We start from the raw sequence: 17,249 nt of genomic DNA, 5'->3' as shown, positions 1-17,249 counted from the left end.
CTGTTCTTACTGTATTGTATAGTTGAAATACGAGGTGCTAAAACCTGACTGCCAGGCCATCTCTGAAGCACTTGTGCACTTCTTGATAGCTCTACCTAAATTCATGAGGAGCTACCATTGCTAACAATGAATCATATGACTCAGAAGCAATTAAAATTAACTAAACAAATAGCCTATGCTGCTCTATGGATTTAAATAAGAATGTCTACCTGAATTATTTATATTGTTTACCTATTGGAAAAATGTGGGACCGTAAGCAGTGGATGATTTTTAAACTGCAAGGAGGAAGAAACTCTTTTTCACAGAAGATGCTTGTCAACTGACAAGTGTCTATTGGTTTATAATTCCAATTTATTTATTTATTGCTGTTCTGAAAGCTACTCATCTTAATCTCTATGTGAAAAAAATTGAAAAGAGCTTTCAAGAAAGGTATTGAGGAAACTTGTTTGCCAGTTATATTTTATGACTTTGGTATTGAGTTAGAATCATAGAATGGTTTGAGTTGGAAGTGACCTGTAAAGGTCATCTAGTCCAGCTTCCCTGCAATGAACAGGGACACCTACAGCTCAATCAGGTGCTCAGAGCCCCTTCAGTCCCCTTGAATGTCTCCAGGGATGGGTTTCCACCACCTCTTGGCAATCTGTGCCTCACCAACCTTACTGTAAAACAAACTCCTTCTTTATATCCAGTCTCCTTTCTTTTATTTTGAAACCATTTCCCCTTGTCCTGTCACCACAGGCCCCACTAAAAAGTCTGTTTCCTTCTATCTTATAGCTCCCCTTTTAGATACCGAAAGGCCACTCTCAGCCATGAACAATTGCTGAAGCAATTGTGAATTAAGAGGTCTATTTATTCAAGAGAAGCTTGCTCCTTCTCTGGCAGTTTAGGTAGAGGGAGTTGCTGCTGAGGCTGGCTGTGACTTTGCTAGAGTTTTACTTAGTGTTAGTGGCCCTGCTGTGTGTCGTGTGGCAGTTAACAAAAACAGTGAACAAGGTGGGTAACTTCTTTTGCATGGAGGTTAATAAGAAGTGAACAAAGGGCAAAAAGTGTCCTGTATTTAGAAATGTCTAATGTGTGAAAGGAGAAATAGAAAAGAAATGCAGCTATCGCTAAGAAATTAAAATCATAAAGATAATTATGAGTACCTTCCCCTTCCTCCCCTCCCCCTCCCCAAATCCCGTTGGTACTTCCCTCATTCTGCAGTTTTCTGTGAGCTTGTTGGGATCTCACTTCTTATTAGAGCTCTAATTAAGATTTTATAAAAAGATAAAACCAGATCAAGTGAAGCATTGTCTGTGAGGCATGTGCTTCAGTTTCAGTGACATTGATGAGTCACTCAGCCCGACTCTGAGGGTTTATTGGATTAGGAGAACTGCTCTCCATGGGAAGGACAGCCTTGCTGGGGGGGGTAATCTCCCCACAAAACAGCTAATTGCAGCAAGTCTTAGTTTTGTTAGCATGTGAGATGCAGATATCTTGAAACAATAATTAACACCCTCCCACACACACCTTGGACTTTGCATCTTCTGCTTTCTTTGAGCACTAGAGGGCACTATCTTCTTGCTTTTTGCCAGACAGCACCTGTTCTCACCTCAACTCACAGAGCAAACAGCCCTCTCCTCCTGCTCTTTCCAGAAGGGTCTCACAAGTCACCCAGGCATGTAAAGCACCTTAATTGAGACACTTATGTTTAACAAATATATAAACAGGATTTCTGTTCTAAGAAATCTGCTGCTAAATTGTATTGAATACTTACTGAATGTCTCAATCAACATCTGTAGTGCAAGGGGGAATTGCATGCAAGGAGACCTAAAGCTGCATGTTTCTCCTCACTGTTCTGTCATACTGGATCTCTCTCTGGCATTGCAAGCTGTCCAAATAATACACTTGAGCTAGTTCTTCACTGTTATTATCACTTACATTGCTAAAAGAAGCTTGCAAATTAACACAAGACAAAACAAAAATATTTGTTATCCCAAATTAGTTAATATAAATATCATTACTAAAAATATCTCCTAGTTATCTAGAATAGTATGTACTTTATAGTTATGTAGAAGAGTGTGCTTGTTGTATGTAGATGTTATAGCAAACACAAGTATTCAGTTATCCGTCTTGAAGCCGTGGATGCCCTGTCCCTGGAGGTGCCCAAGACCTGGTTGGATGGGGCCCTGAGCAGCCTGATCTGGTGGGGGTGGCGGGACAAACAGCCCAAGGCAGGGGGTTGGATCTGGGTGGTCTGTAAGGTCCCCTCCAACCTGAGCCATTCTATGATCTAGACATGCAATATTAAGATTAATAAAAAGTTAAACTTGCAGGTGGAAATCTTGAATTGGAGCAGGTCCCTTTTTGCTTTGTCTATTGCATTTGAGCAGATCTGTTGAACTGATTATATTTTTCAGTTAAAAAAAAAGTGTGAAGTAGTTAAAGTTTATGAAAATAAATCAGCTGTATTAGCCATTACTGGGACATTTTGCAAAGCATAATTGAAAGTTAAGAGCTGTTTCTGCCTTTGAAACTCTCCCTCTCAAACTTCAACAGCTTTATATTCACTCAAAAATTCAAATTTCTTTAGAGCGTTTCTGTACTGTTAATTTGAAAACATGAAAAAGGCCATCTTTCATAATTAGCGTTACTAATGTAGTTTCTTTTTAGAAACTGGTATTTGAGGGCCTGTGAGCCTATAATCACTGGTCAAAGCACACTGACTCTTCAGGGACAAAGTCTAGAGCTGGCTACACTTATCAAGGAATTTGGCTTACATTTGCCCAGACTTGATCCTTTAGTAGGTCTTTCAGTTTTGTGCTTAGCTGTCTCTCTAGACATCGTGCCAGAAATTGTACAACTGTATGATGCAATGCTATTGAAGTGCCACACCTATCTGCAAGAATTGTCAATTTCCTTTAATTTAGGCAGCCTGGAAATTTTAAAAATTCATCTCTTTGCTAAATAATACTTGCTGGTTCCTCATACAAATGCACCTGATTGCTTGAAGCATACTGGTATTGAAGATGATTGATTGGGAGATCAAGACTCAATGGCTAAAAAATGATAGTGCAGCAGTGAAGAGAAACAACCTGTTATTAATGCCTTGTGTTAGCACTGCACCGGGAATTAAAGCTGGCTGTCTCATGGCCCAGTTTCTGAATATGGATCTTCTGGCAGTGTGTAGTGATTTTAGCTTGTATTTCAACCAAACTAGGTGCAACTAATGGATAGGAAAGCACAGATGATGCAGAATGCAGCTCCATATTGCAAAATCAGCTTGTTATTGCTGTTGAGGGATCACTGCAGTAATGAAGTTATTACCTGGGTAAATAAAGAGAGTTCTGTGTGAGAGTTGCTGCTTTGTGTCATCAGAAGGAATACATGATGTGTGGGCGGTCTGGCTTGGGCATGAGGACAGCAACAGGTATCTGGTGCTTGTGCTGCCAGCCCGAGTAAAGAGGGGGGAGAACACTGCCTGGCAAGGGCTATCAGCTCTTCTGTCATTGTAGCCAGGCTAAGGTTCTGGTTTGGCTTATGAAAAGCAGAAATCTTGGTTAACACCAAGCAAACTGTTGTTTTCATCCATGTTGCTGATTGACTGAATAGGCTTCACATCTGTAACAAGTTAAGAATATGTTGCTGGCTACAAGGCTAAGTAGAGGAGCAGTGCACTTTCTGTAATATGGTAATTTCTGGCTGCCTGTCTCAGCCAGTGCAATGCTGTGTGCAGTGCTCTATGTGCACCTCATCTGGAAACAGGCCAGAGCCTCCTCTCATCCTATTCCAGTATAAATCAGAAGTCAGCATGTCTTTATTTTCTATATATAAAAATTTTCTTTAGGCTAAAATCTTTCCTCTTTTCCTTCCTTTCTATGCTTATGTGACTTCTGCCATTTATTAGCAGTCTAATGATCCATGACACCGGCTTACTACTCCTTACATAACGACTGCTCATTCAACAGAGAAACAAGAAAACCGATTCAAGTGAAAAATAACTCCTGTTGACCATTAGCAAATTCTCAGGGTTTCTGCTTACTGCAGAGAGAGAATAGCCCTTGTGGTGTTTGAAATCTTTCTGGATTTTAGTAAGGCCTTTGACACTGTCCCTCAAAATCCTTTTGGACAAGTTGTCCAGCTTTGACATAAGCATATAGATGCTTTTCTTGGCAATGAGCTGGCTCAGCAGTAAGGCTCAGTGCCCTTGTGAATGAGGCAACATGTTCCCAATGTCCAGTCACTAGTGGTATTCCCCAGTGTTCAGTTTTAGGTCCAGTTTTGTTCAGCATTTTTATCAGTGATCTGGATGCGGGAGTAGAGTGCATCCAAAGCAAGATTGCTGATTACACTAAACTGGAAAATACAGTTGGCTCTCAAGGGACAAGAGGCCTTGCAGAGAGATCTATGTAGATTGGCACATTGGGTAATCATCAATGGCATGAAATTCAACAAGGATAAATGCCAGGCTCTGCACCAGGGAGAGAGTAATGCCAGACACAATTATAGACTGGGAGATGAGTGGCTGCAGAAAGCCCTGTGGAGAGACTTGGCTGACAGTAGGCTCTGAGTCAGAAGGTGTGCCCTAGCAGCCAAGAGGGCAAACTGCATTGTGGGGTGCATTAAACACAGCACAACCAGTCAAAAGATATGGTTCTCCTGCTGTATTTAGCATTGGCGTGGCCTCACCTTGACTATTGTGTGTATTTCTGGGCTCCATAATATAAAAAGAATTTAAGGTACTTGAATGTGTCCAGAGGAAGACAAAAAAAATCTGGTAAAAGTGCTGCAAGGTATCTCCTTTGAGGAGAGGTGACTTCAGTGCACTTTTCCAGAGGATGGGAAGTGGACAGTGAGTTACCAGGCTCTTCTGTCCAGTAACCAACAATAAGATGCATGGGAATGGCACAATGTTGCATCAAGGGAGGTTGAGACTGGACATTATGAAAAATTTATTTACCATGAGAATGGTCAAACACTGGAACAGGCTTTGTTAATAAAATACCTTAACTTCTGTTTAGTCCTGAATTGGTCAAGCCATTGGACTTGATGATCTTCGTAGATCACTTTCAACTGCTCTATTCTAATTATAGTGCATCTGTAATATTGGAAAAACTATGATTTTATGCATGGAAGAACACTTGGAAACTAGCTATTTGAATTCCAAATTTCTTTGCTTTTTAAACTTACCAGATGATTTCAGAACTTGAAGAAAATAATGTTTCCCTGGTGAAAGGGCAGCTGAAGGCATATCTGAAGATGAATTTTACACATGCACATTCTCACATGTACATATATACAAATACACCTCTTAACAAATACATCAGACCTCCCATCTACTTAGTGAGTCTTCAGACTCTTTAGTCTTGGTAAAGCAGATAACATCTGACTGATGCAGACTAATTAATGCAAAGCTAACTTTTGATCTCACTCCAGGATAACTGGAGGTGGTTTATTTTTATCATGCTTAGTATTGTCAAGTGTGATTTGAAGCACATTAATGGTTTTATTTATTTCAGTGCTTAATTTGTCTTTTAACTGAGTAGGAGAATTACAATGAGAGAAAGCCTAGAAATAATCATCAACCCTATTCCTTCTTCTCATAGTTTCAAAGATGTTCAGATAGCCACCACTGACTTGACATAAGGCCCACTTTTTTGAACATATATGGTAGCTGTACTTTCATGACAGCATGTAAACAGATATATTTTGTTCTCATTAATTCATGCATATCTGAAGCTGCTGACTTGACAAGTGTTTTTCCTCAGTGATAATTTTTTTGACTAGTAATTGTAATCTCCATTAATGAGAACCCCACAAAAACATTCTATGTGAATCGGTGGAATGCTCACAAGCATGAACTAGTGAGAATATAAGGATGGTATTTTCCTTCAGTAAATCTTCCCTTGTGGAAATGTTGCCTCCTTTGATTCTCCAGCCCATGTGTAACATTTCATGGTGCTTAATTCCTACTAGGAATTTTTAACCCAAGACTTACCCAGACCTCAATTCTGGTGAACGTTGCTTGATAGTCAGCTTTAACTTTTCTTTACTCTGGCCCTTTAACTTCCAGGAGTCCCACAGTCATTTGGACCATTCAGGAATGTGCATAAATATCCATACGTAGTGGTCCAATGACCTTTTCTCCGGTTATCACTAATTACCAGTCTCAAACATTTCAGAGTTTTAGAACATATGGGGTTGTAATGTTTCCTTAAACTTTTTTCTTTGTGTGAAAGCTCCTAGAATCCTGTAATACAAATATGATCTTCGGAGGGTCATACATGGAAGGGAAACATATATTTTTTTCCTGTTTCTTGATATGGTGCTTCTTATCATCATTGCAACGAGGAGGCATTAACAACTGTATACATGTTTTGTTCAGTTCCAAAAATATCATGTAGTGATATCATGATATGTCTCTGTATCATAACATACTGAAATATACATTACATTTTGATGTCATTTGGCTGAAAACCTTAGCTATGTGGTAAGATTTAATTTTTTTTTTTTAAGTAGTTTCTCTGTGTGTAGAGGAGCTGTTAGGTCATGACTGAAACTGGTGTTTGAGCACCTGGTAAAGGGGTGAGGCTGGCCTTGGGAGCAAAGACAAATTGCTTGCACCTGTGCTCCCCACGTGACCAGAGGGTGTGGACCCAGGGTGGAGGCACCCTGGACTCATGAGAGCCAGCCACTAAAGGGAGAGCATCTCTTGGACCTATGTTGCTTCCTGAGAAGGACTGCGGCACGACCAGAGATCTACTTCACCAGATGCGTGAGTTCAACTCTTCATTCTGTGTATGACTATTAGCTTATCAGTGAATAGTTTACCTAGTATTGCTACGAACATGTCAGAAGCAATTTTGCTTCTTCATAAGCAGAGCACTATGCCTTTTCCAACATGTACTGGTCTTGCTTGAGTAATGATAATGTATATCCTTTCTCGCTGATGATTTACCAAAAATTCAAAAGATAAATACCATTACTCTTGAGTACAGTCCTGTCTAAGGTAGTTTGGCTGAGCTGGGAGCAATAGCCATTTGCTCTTGGATAATGACCTCCTTCAACTGACAGTTGTCTTTATAACCTTTGTGAGATCTGTATAAAAATACTACCAAGGATGAGAAGATTGAGCGATGATCTGAATGTCAGAAGCTTACTGCGTAAGTCATAATGACAGAGCCAAATGTCACAGCAGAAAGTTGTGGTTGAAAAGAGAGCAGGTATTCCTAGGCTACAAAGTAGGGTGTGACCTACAGGATCATGTCCTTATTGTTCATTCTTTGCTTTCCCAACTGGATTAAGAGAGAATGCAGGTATAATGAACATCCTATAATTTCACCGAGTTCTTTTGAATTAAGGTGGTGGACAAAAGCAGGCTTCAAGTGTTTTCCCCAGGACAGTATGCCAAATGTTCCCCCTGCCCTGACGCAACAAAGCTGATCTTGCTTGGTTAATGGCTCTTCATCACTTTACAATTCATAGTGTAATGCTTCGATGAAAGCCAATTTGAATTCATTTCAGTTTTCATATGAAACTTTTGTGAGATGATGTATCAGATGTTTTATTACGGTCCATGTATTCTTTTATCTTTGTCTACTCCTATAAGGCTGTCAATTAGCAATGCAGTTTCAATAGAATGATTTGTGCTTTGAATTTAGTCAAGATACAATATTTGTGCAATTTAAAGACTAACTGGTAGGCTACCATTAAATTCAATCAATACAGTAGTCAAACTCTGCACATTGTTTGATTGTATAACATAACAAAACATAACAAAAATTACAAAAATCTTTTTTATGATTCTATTAGCATCTAAGTACTGGCAGAATTTTTGTAGTTTGCAAATCTGCCAGTGATTACAGATTTGCTGGATTTTACTTTTTGAAGACTTCTTAAATAGATTTAAAAGCTTCCTTCTTTACAAAGAAATAGTCTCTTTGCTTACATGATATAGTCACAGGCTCTGAACTTGATTATTTTGTGCTTAATTCCTTGGTCTTGGTACTCTTTTTCCAGTGCTTAATGGTTTCCCACATCTTCTGATTTCCTGTTGCTGTAATGGGACCTAGAAACATTTGTTGTCATACAAGATAATTTAAATGTCTCATTCTTATACTAATGACAATTTATTTCACTGAATGACATGTTTTCTGATACCTGTATCCTGTCACTGGCAGTAGTTGTGAGAAAGTCTGATGTGGTTACATCTGTGCTAGGAATTAGGACGCCACTAACTTAAGAAAAACTACCGCTGTCACACAGTAATGATCTATTACTTGCTGCAAAGGAAGTCTATTTAAACCTAGATAACGACGACTTTGTACCTAAACCCTCAGAGCAGCATGTTTACTACATAACATTTAAACAGGTTTATTCTGAGTTTGCTCAAGTCAGGTTCTAGGCAGGCAGGGATAGTTTTCAAGCTCTGGATACAACAATAACAGCTTGACTATATTTATTCTTCAAATAAGTTCCACTGAAGTTCCTTCTCCCTGTCTTTGTTGCTGACTGAAGGGTTTTGTTACCATCGAGAGGATTTGATAGAAAAACAGGTGGTGTAGACAGTGAGCTAGGCAAAAGTCTTTCCTGGGAGATCCTTGAAGTAGTAGTGCAATGGTATGTGTAGCCAAAGACCTTCCTTGTACCTCTCAGATTGCTCAAAATCTGTGTCTGGTCCTAGCAGCCTCTGATAAGAGCAAATGCATGAGTGAGAGCATCATAGCTGTTGGCACTGACCTGGGATGTGCAGGCTAATGCGATGAGCTGGCATTGCTAACCTGCAACTGGTGGTAATGGTTGTCATGCAAAATAGAGTAAACAAGAGTTAGAAGATTCTGGTTCTTATTACCAGCTCTTTAAAACTGGGAAGATCAACTTCTTGGGAACCAATTATGGCTGTGTGCATTTCTATTGTCAGTAAAACTAATCTAGACAGAAACTTCATCTGCTAAAAATATTACAGTGCAATCCAACAGACTACAGCTTGATCTAATACGTATAAGTATTTCCAACACTGCAAGAAGACAAGTTCAAGAAAGTCTTATTGAATCTGTATTAACATCATCCATATTTTTGTTGTTGTTGTTAATCTTGAAATGAATGTACAACTGGTGTTTGCATATGAAGAGGAAAAAATGCCTAGAAGTGAGAGAACAAAGCAAGGACAAAGAAAAATGTTGATTTCTGTCTTTTTGCCACCATCATTTGCCCTCTGGAAGTCACTGCTTTTTCAGTGCTTCAGTTTTCCCATCTATTATTCTGAGATTCTTACTTGATCAAATGTATATAGTGTGATTACTGAAAACAGTTCATTTAAAACCTGGAGCACAACTAGTACTTTCATGTGTACAGATCAGTGAATTACAGTGCTTGTTTCTTTTATCTTATTATTTTTCATACCCTCACCAATATTTTTATATATTTCTCTGAGATAAACCACTTTCAGTCAAGTGGAAGGGCACTTTTGAGACTTCTGAGGTGTCATCTGTGACCTATACATACTGTTTTTCTTTTGGTTCAAAATACAAACAAGTATTTCCCTTCAGATGATCTATTCTTTGTTTCATCAAGTTAAAGCTGAATTTAGAAATGCCACTAGTTGGATAATGGACCTACTTGGGAATTCAAGGGATTTTTTGTTGAGTCACACTAAGCTCACAGAGTGGAACTTGAACTAATGCCATTAGAGTTATATGATAGAATGCAAAGGCTTTCACTAACCTGTTTTGTGAAAAATCTCTGCTTATTGATTTGCTGAGACGTTAGCTTGTTTTTGGAGGGAAGAAATGATCTAACAAAAAAAACATTTTTTGATTACTGGTTGGATTTTTTTTAACTGAATGTGCTGCCAGTGTACTTTGTATTCAGTTTCCTACTGTCTTATATGGATTGGGTTTTCCAGTATGTATCTCCAGGATGTTTCTTGAAACTTAGCTTGGCTTTTTGGTTTATGAAAGGGACTTATGAGCCAACGAAATGATGTCTCATTACTTAATCCAGTTAAACACTGGAATCTGTACATTCATTTCAAGCAAAGCATGTATCTATATGTCTAGATGTATATTGTTCCAACTGAAGAAAAATGTTTTCCAAGGAGGTCTTTCTGAGCTTCATGCTTTCTGAGCTACGTTAGTTAAGAATCTGAATATGCAGAATGACTGCTGTTGATTCATGCTGACATGTCAGGTTTAGAAACAGAGACCTACAAGGAGTTAGTCTTATCAGTGTCTGAGTGGGTTGTGTTGGGGCCTCGACAGAGTGTTCCTTGTTGTGTGGACAGTGCACAGTACTGTCCTGATCTTTAATTGTGATTTTTTCTGGTATAAATTATAACCATATGGACCCCTACAGATAAGTTAGAAATGGTGAGGTATGGGGAAATAAGACTCAGCTCATGTGTTATGCTGTTCCAGAATCACTGCTTTTCAGTTACCAGCAATATAGCATCCTTTCCTCCACCTTAAGCACAATTTAACTCAAAGCATGGCCCCTTAGTTGCTGACTGTATTTACTGGCTTTTACTGGCCTTGTGATCTAATGGACTGCAAACTCTTTGTATACAGGATGTCCCACCATTTACAGTATAACTGTATTGAAGTAGAACAGTGAAGACATTTAAATAGCACAAATACAGTCTAAAGACTAGAAATGAATCAAAGTGAATGAAAAAACTGCACATTATACCAGCAAATTAAGTAGGCAAAATATCAGCATTTTGGCAAAAATATCAAGGTAGATGGTCCTACTTAGTTTATTTAAAAAAAAAAAAAAAAAAAAGCCCTGAGAGCTTTAAAATCAGAAGTGACCAGTCGCTTTCCTGTCACTTGTAAAAATTTCTCTGTGAAACGATGACCACCTGCCTCCTTCCCCTTTGGTGTTTTAGGGGGGTGATAAATCATCCCAGTAGGAATAAATATATTCAAAGAGTACCCTAAGGCTCTGGAAATCAAGCTTTATCTTTCTAGCAAAATGTTGATCCCATGTACAGGGAAAGGATGGTGGATAAAGCATCCTCTGAAATTAGAACATAGGTGGGTGCATATTTCATGACAGACTGTTTTAACTTTCTGAACAGTTGCCTCTTTTATGGCCAGCAGCTGCTATTAATTATTTAGCACAACGCTTATTTATACACTAAGAGCTAAATGCAATCCTTTCAGTGGAAGCCTGGCAGAGTGCAGGTTGAAATAAGTAGCTGTGGATAATCCTTCAGGAAGATACATCTCAAACCCAGTTTTGCTCAAGGAAGAACCCACTCATGTTATACTGTCTGCTGTATCTCTAATAATGATATATAAGGGCATGAGGTTAAGACCCAGCCATTAGTAAAACTCTATAGCCATAGATGAATCAACCCTAAGTATTAGCAAGGTGTGTGTTTCTCAGTACTCTGGTGGGCTGTGGCAAGATTGCAGGTACTCCTCTTGTCCCATGGCTGCTTAGGGCTGAATGCTGAAGTTTCACAGTTGTCCTGGTTGAAATTCTTGAACAGCAACCTCACTAGTGGCCAGCTGAGTGAAAAGGCATGCACTCGCTAAATGTAGTTGTATTGCAGTCTGGGAGAAATGCATTAGCAACTGTATGTAAACAGACTTCAAGTTGCTGACTGCATTATACTGTCTGGTATTGGGGCTGCACTACTGAATATCTTGTCTTAGCAGGTTTCGAGGGAGAGAAGAAACTTGTGTGTCAAACTCCATGTGACATGAAGCAAATAGAATGAAGGTCATGAAAAGCAATTCAGAAATTCAGCAGGCTTTCTCTTGGTCAAGTGAGCCAAGTACAAAGGGAAAACTCTTTCCTCCCTGCTGTTTTTTCCATAGAAGAAGCCCACCCTGCTCTCACTTCTGTATTTGCTCTAGTTCCCCAAAAGACATTTCTGCAGCCTTAGAGGAAGGATTCATTTCCTCTATTTGCCTGCAATTAGGGAAAGAAGCTGTGACCCTTCCCGTAGCCAGAGGCATGGAAATGGGTTTTAATACTTCTGTTCCTTCCAGATATAGTTTAGAACATCACGTCACAATACAGTACTTCTGGTGCCAATGTAATTTCTTCATCAAATACTGACATGGTTTCTACACTGTTGTGCTGTTGCCATGTCATTCTGGTAGCATTACTGTTTAGATAAAATATTATTCATTTTCTATAGCAACTGTTAATTTCAGAAGTATCTTTGATTTCATTGTAACTATTATTACTGACAATAGTTGTAGTAAATGTTTTGGATTGACGTTCATGGCTTTTATTTTCTTCCAGCAGATGATTTTTTTTAATAGTTCAAACAATTTTTCAAATTTAGATGTTGATGTAGAAAGAAAATTCTTTGGGTTTTTTTTTTTTTTTGCACTCTTCTGCATGGCTGGTGTAACATTAACATCTCAATAGGAAAGACTTGTTGCTGTGTTATGACTGTTCTTCAGCCTTTCTCAAAATGTGAGACAAGACACCAACTTAATGCTCCAAGTAAATTCCAACATGGATACCACCACCCTCCTCCTCCTGTAGTTCAGCTCCTCAATGCTGGCTCCTTGCTCGTGTCCCCAGCTTCCTCCCAGGCCCTGAGAACACGAGATATGTTCAGCTGTCACCCTATAATCTACTCCTCAATCATTGCAGACTGTTTTGCAGCCAGGCTCCCCTCACCATGGGAAGTGTGGTGAGCCTTCTCTCATCTTAAGCTCAGTGTCCCATTTCTGATTCTACAGGCTGGGCAATCACAGCTTTCTGCACAATTCTGAGTTACTCTTTCCTTTGGTCACCAAGACCCCAGCTTGAAATGCTTTGTTCATAGCCTAGAGTTTGGTGCTTTGTTTTTTTTCTTTTGGACATGTCTGTTTTGCAGATATAGGGACTAGGTCTCTGGATGTGTCTAAGAAGCTGAAGCATTATTAAAGCTTTGCAAAGCCAATGCCTGATGGAAGCAAACATCAGTATATACGTGCAGCTGAAGCTCAGCCAGCCCAATGGACATAAAGGCTGGCAAATCAAAATTTTGTGGGCTCAATCAGACTTGGAACACAAATGATATATAGATAGACATTGGGTTAAGAGAGCATGATATTCTTTCTTTTATTGCTTGTAGAAAAACAAAATGAGAATTTTTTGGTGGTATAAGTTTAAATGCCATTTTTTGCTTAACTGAAAGCCCAGTCATGACTTGCTAGTAACTCATCAGGTTTTTCTTTGAACAATATTGCCCTGGTTTTGCAATATGTAGTCATGTTTTCCTTAAAGTATCTTATTATACCTCTAAAAATTCCTATACTGTATGGCTTCACAAAAATAATCTTTACTATTAGCATATTTCCTCTCTGCACGCACTCATACTGAATGATATTTGAACTCCAGAGGAGCTCACGATTCCCTGTGTGCTGCCAAATCAGCTGTAATCGATGCCATTACAAAGAGCAATATAGTGGCTATCACAACCTCTAGACATCCATAAAGTTTTAATGACTTCCACAACTTTATAGTGAGAGTTAACAGGGTGTTCAGGCAGAAATATGTCTGTGTATTTATATATATATATATAGGTAGTCACTGACTTAAGCATGCAGATCTGTCCTTAAAACTAATAATTCTGATTTGATCTACTCCAATAAAAGGAAAGATAGAGCATAATTCCTCCAGCCTCACAGAAAACTGGTGTTAACAAGAAATCAAGAAACTCCTGCTTTCATTTCTGAGGCTTTCAGACATGAGGCATTTATTATGAATCAGAAAAATAGCCATGCTCTGAGGAAATGGCACAAAAACCTAATACACTATCTTAAACTTCTGCAGGGAGCAGTGCCAATAGGAAAATCTAATCTAATTGAGCCCATCATATTATCTGGATTGATAAGGTTCAGAAGAAAACTGAAAGCCAAGAATTTCCTTTGTTAAATGTGACTTGGCATTTCCCACTGCTCCCTTCTTTAGAGCAGCATTTCAGAAAGCAAATCAGACAGTGCATCTTGGCTGATGGTAAAATGTGCACGATGAAAGTATGCAGACATGATAGGGCAAGACAAGGAAGCACCTGGCAGCATCGCCAACTATGTAAACTTTATGAGCAAGGAGATTCTGATATTATTCCACAAGTTGAATGTCTTAGAGCAGAAGGATCATAATTTAAAAACTACTGAAGTAGCTGAGAGAAAATTACTTGTTGTTTCTATTTTACATTTGCTCTGATAACATCCAGAGTATTGAGGTGGAAAAGGCAGAGAAACTGCCTACGCAGGTTAGGTCAAATTTGGAAAAATTTGTGAAAAGCGAGGGGAGGTTTAATCAACGGGATTAGGAGCTGCAAAAGTTGGTTAAGAAAAATATCAAGGCAAATTCCCTGGGGAAGAGAGAATTAATGATCATGGCTTCTGTATGCATGTGCGGTTACTTTAGTGTAGTGCTTGTAGGGAGAGACTTATTCACCTCCACACAATTCTGCTTTGAACGCTTATTCCCAGCAGCAATGACTTAGAGCCTATGTGCCAGCTGCAGCCTGAAAATGCTGGGCTGCCTCTGTGCTCTGACTGTAGTAATCTGAAGAATAAATGCTGATTTCTTTGGTTTACCTCTTTCTGCCTGGCATGTTCCCTGCTTCCACACTATGAATGATCATATTATTTTAAAATAATGTTGTTGAAGGATGTTGATTGGAAACGAAACTGCTGGAACAGAGCAGATCTTGGTTTCCTTGCAGAACACTTACTCTTACTTTAAATAGTACATTTTTACTAAATACCCATGGCAAGTTTTCACATTGTCATTTTAGTGCCCAACTTTGCTTTGCTCAACTCTGACTGCTAGATGGTAGCAAACAAAAGCAAAGTACATGGAGCAGACTAAAGAACTGCAACCTTATCTTTTTTTTTTCCTTGTCATCTAACTTCCAGCACTCTAACTTCTGTGTTCTTTCACGTATTTACCCAGACAACTATTTCCCCTCTGTTTACATCTGAGACACATGCATGTGAAGAAGGCAAGGATATCAAACTTTCAGATAAACCTTTGAATGGAAGGCTGTCAGCAGCTTTCAGAAGTACTTGTTATATATAAATAGGTTATAGGCATACTACTGTATGCTCTGTATAAATCTACATGCCTTTTCTAGAACGGTTTTCTCTGAGTACATGTACTGTCTAATCAGTAGCCTTAACATATACCCAGAAGTACAGGCTAGTATAGCGACGCGTGCAGGAGCTGAAGAATAGCTTACCTAGAGAAGAATTTCTTTTCCTAGTGTGCAGGAAAGAGACGGCTGCTATTCACATCTCCTCACGCAGCTCCAGGTAAGCTAGAGAGAGTTTTCAATTGATAGCAGCTGTCGGAGCAGCATCCCGGGAAGGCTCCTCTCTCTCCAGTCCCAGTGGCTGAACTCTGCCGGCACAGTCACATCTCATTTATACACAGGCTGTCCTTTTCCAAACAAGCAGCCAGCTGGAACGACTCAAACCTCTGCTCAGCGCACCGTTAAAATGCAGCTTCCTTCTCGGACACGGGGATTACACCAGGGAGCAGCCGGAGCGCAGCGAAAAGGCTGCGGGAACTATTTAATCACCCGAATACCAGCTGCTCCTGTTACTAGTGCCGCTGCCGCCGTGCCTCCTGTTTGCTGGAGCCAGCCTCCCTCTGCCTCGTATCTCCACGAGTATCAGGGCGGTGATTGGCAGGAGCAGCCCGTTCCTCCGCTAATCAACCCCGAGACTTTCAAGGACTCGAGCTGCTCTGATGTCACGCCGGTGGGGGGATGCTTCACGCGAGGCCGCCGCCACGCAGGCTAATTCGGAGATGAGCCGCGTCCCTCTCGCGCCACCGTGATTGATTAGATGCTCCGGGAGGATCTGCATAATCTGTCATTGTGCGGTTGGTCCACCTCCCGCCCAAAATGCGGGAGGAAAACAACGCTCGCAGCTTCTGATTTTACACCTAGAGCTTGCAGCTGAAAGCCTGGATAAAAAAGGAGGAAAAGTTGAAAGAGTCATTTTTCTGGAAGAAGAGTGCTTCACGCAAGTGTGTGAGGTGAGCCCCTCACAGCCCACCCCATCCCCTAATGCTAATGGAGGCTCCAGAAAATCACAGTACTGCAAGAGTTCTTGCTGCATACTCTTACTGGGTCACTGATAAGATCCCCTGGCACAACAGGAGGTGGTTTTGTTGTGCAACAGCATGGCATGACCAAAATCAAGCAAAGGTCGCCCAGCAAGCTGGTTGAAAAGTGCTCTTGATGCTACCACCTCTGGGTGGATTCCAGTAAACATGCGGCGCTTGGAGGTGCAAGGCATTTTTTTCTACTCTATGCAACACAAATTCCACATATTTGTTGCATAATTTCTTATTAAAATCCTTTATCTCATCCAGCTAAGGTTGAAACCTATACCCATTGCCAAGATTCGTGATTGTTATGCAACTTTCTAAGGTTAAATTATATTACAGAGGAAAATCTAAACACTTCGTATATTAGAAAAATTAGATTTTATACCAATCTAATTTTCAATTTTTGCCAGCTTGACACCTTTCACTCCAGAACTATTCTTTGTACTGTGCACCTCAGAATTGAAATTCAGCCAATTCTGTACAGCAAATGTGAGGAGAAAATAGTTTTGTTCAAGGAGACTGGAACAAACCCATTCTGAGATGATGAATGATGCTGTAAACTCAGATTTGAATCATGGAAGGGTCAGCCCAACCTTTCATGTTTCCAAAATAGTGTAAATAAATGGTATTCCATGCATTTTCCCATTTACATCCTTCAGCTGGGACCTTCTGTGTGAAGAGCTGTTTACTCTCTGTGATTTTCCAGGTTTCAAAGATGGTAGATATTCCTGACTCTGGACTAATTTATTCCTTCTGGCTAAATTAGAAACTGAGGGAAAATTTAAAATTCAAGGTATGTCTGAGTCATTTCCTGCAATTTCTAATTACACTGCAAGCACTGGGGTCTTTTAAAAATCCCTCACACCTATGGCTTACTCTGGATTTGGGGTTTCTTTTCCTAATACTGTTGGGAAGGTTGAGAGGCCGAGTTACCACAGGACCTGAGTGATGAGCGGGTGTCTCCTCTTACCCTGTGTGAACAGCCGATTTTCAGTCAGGCAGTAAACCAAGATCTCCGAATCAAGTTAGAGAATTTTTCCCAGCATACAAAAGAATTTGGGTGCACGTGATTCAGAACTATGAAGATGTGAGGGCTTCCTATTACTAATCCCATCGCCATGGTTGTGTGAGAAGAAAGTCCAGTGACTATTCCTCTTGCTGCCTGTCTACTTTTGGTTCCTGGCTGTACT

The 17,249-nt window shown here is 39.9% G+C and overlaps 1 protein-coding gene across 1 annotated transcript in view; it reads right to left on the bottom strand.

Moving 5' to 3' along the window:
- NDST4 (N-deacetylase and N-sulfotransferase 4) overlaps positions 1–15,299 on the bottom strand; it is a 107,759-nt gene extending 92,460 nt beyond the window's left edge. Inside the window, exon 1 of the mRNA XM_021395410.1 lies at positions 15,182–15,299. The gene's annotated coding sequence lies outside the window, so the exon portion shown is untranslated. The remainder of the gene's footprint in view (positions 1–15,181) is intronic.

This window comes from Numida meleagris, chromosome 4, assembly GCF_002078875.1.
Source record: "Numida meleagris isolate 19003 breed g44 Domestic line chromosome 4, NumMel1.0, whole genome shotgun sequence".
Lineage (NCBI taxonomy): Eukaryota > Metazoa > Chordata > Aves > Galliformes > Numididae > Numida > Numida meleagris.
This window is presented reverse-complemented; position numbering and strand designations above follow the sequence as displayed.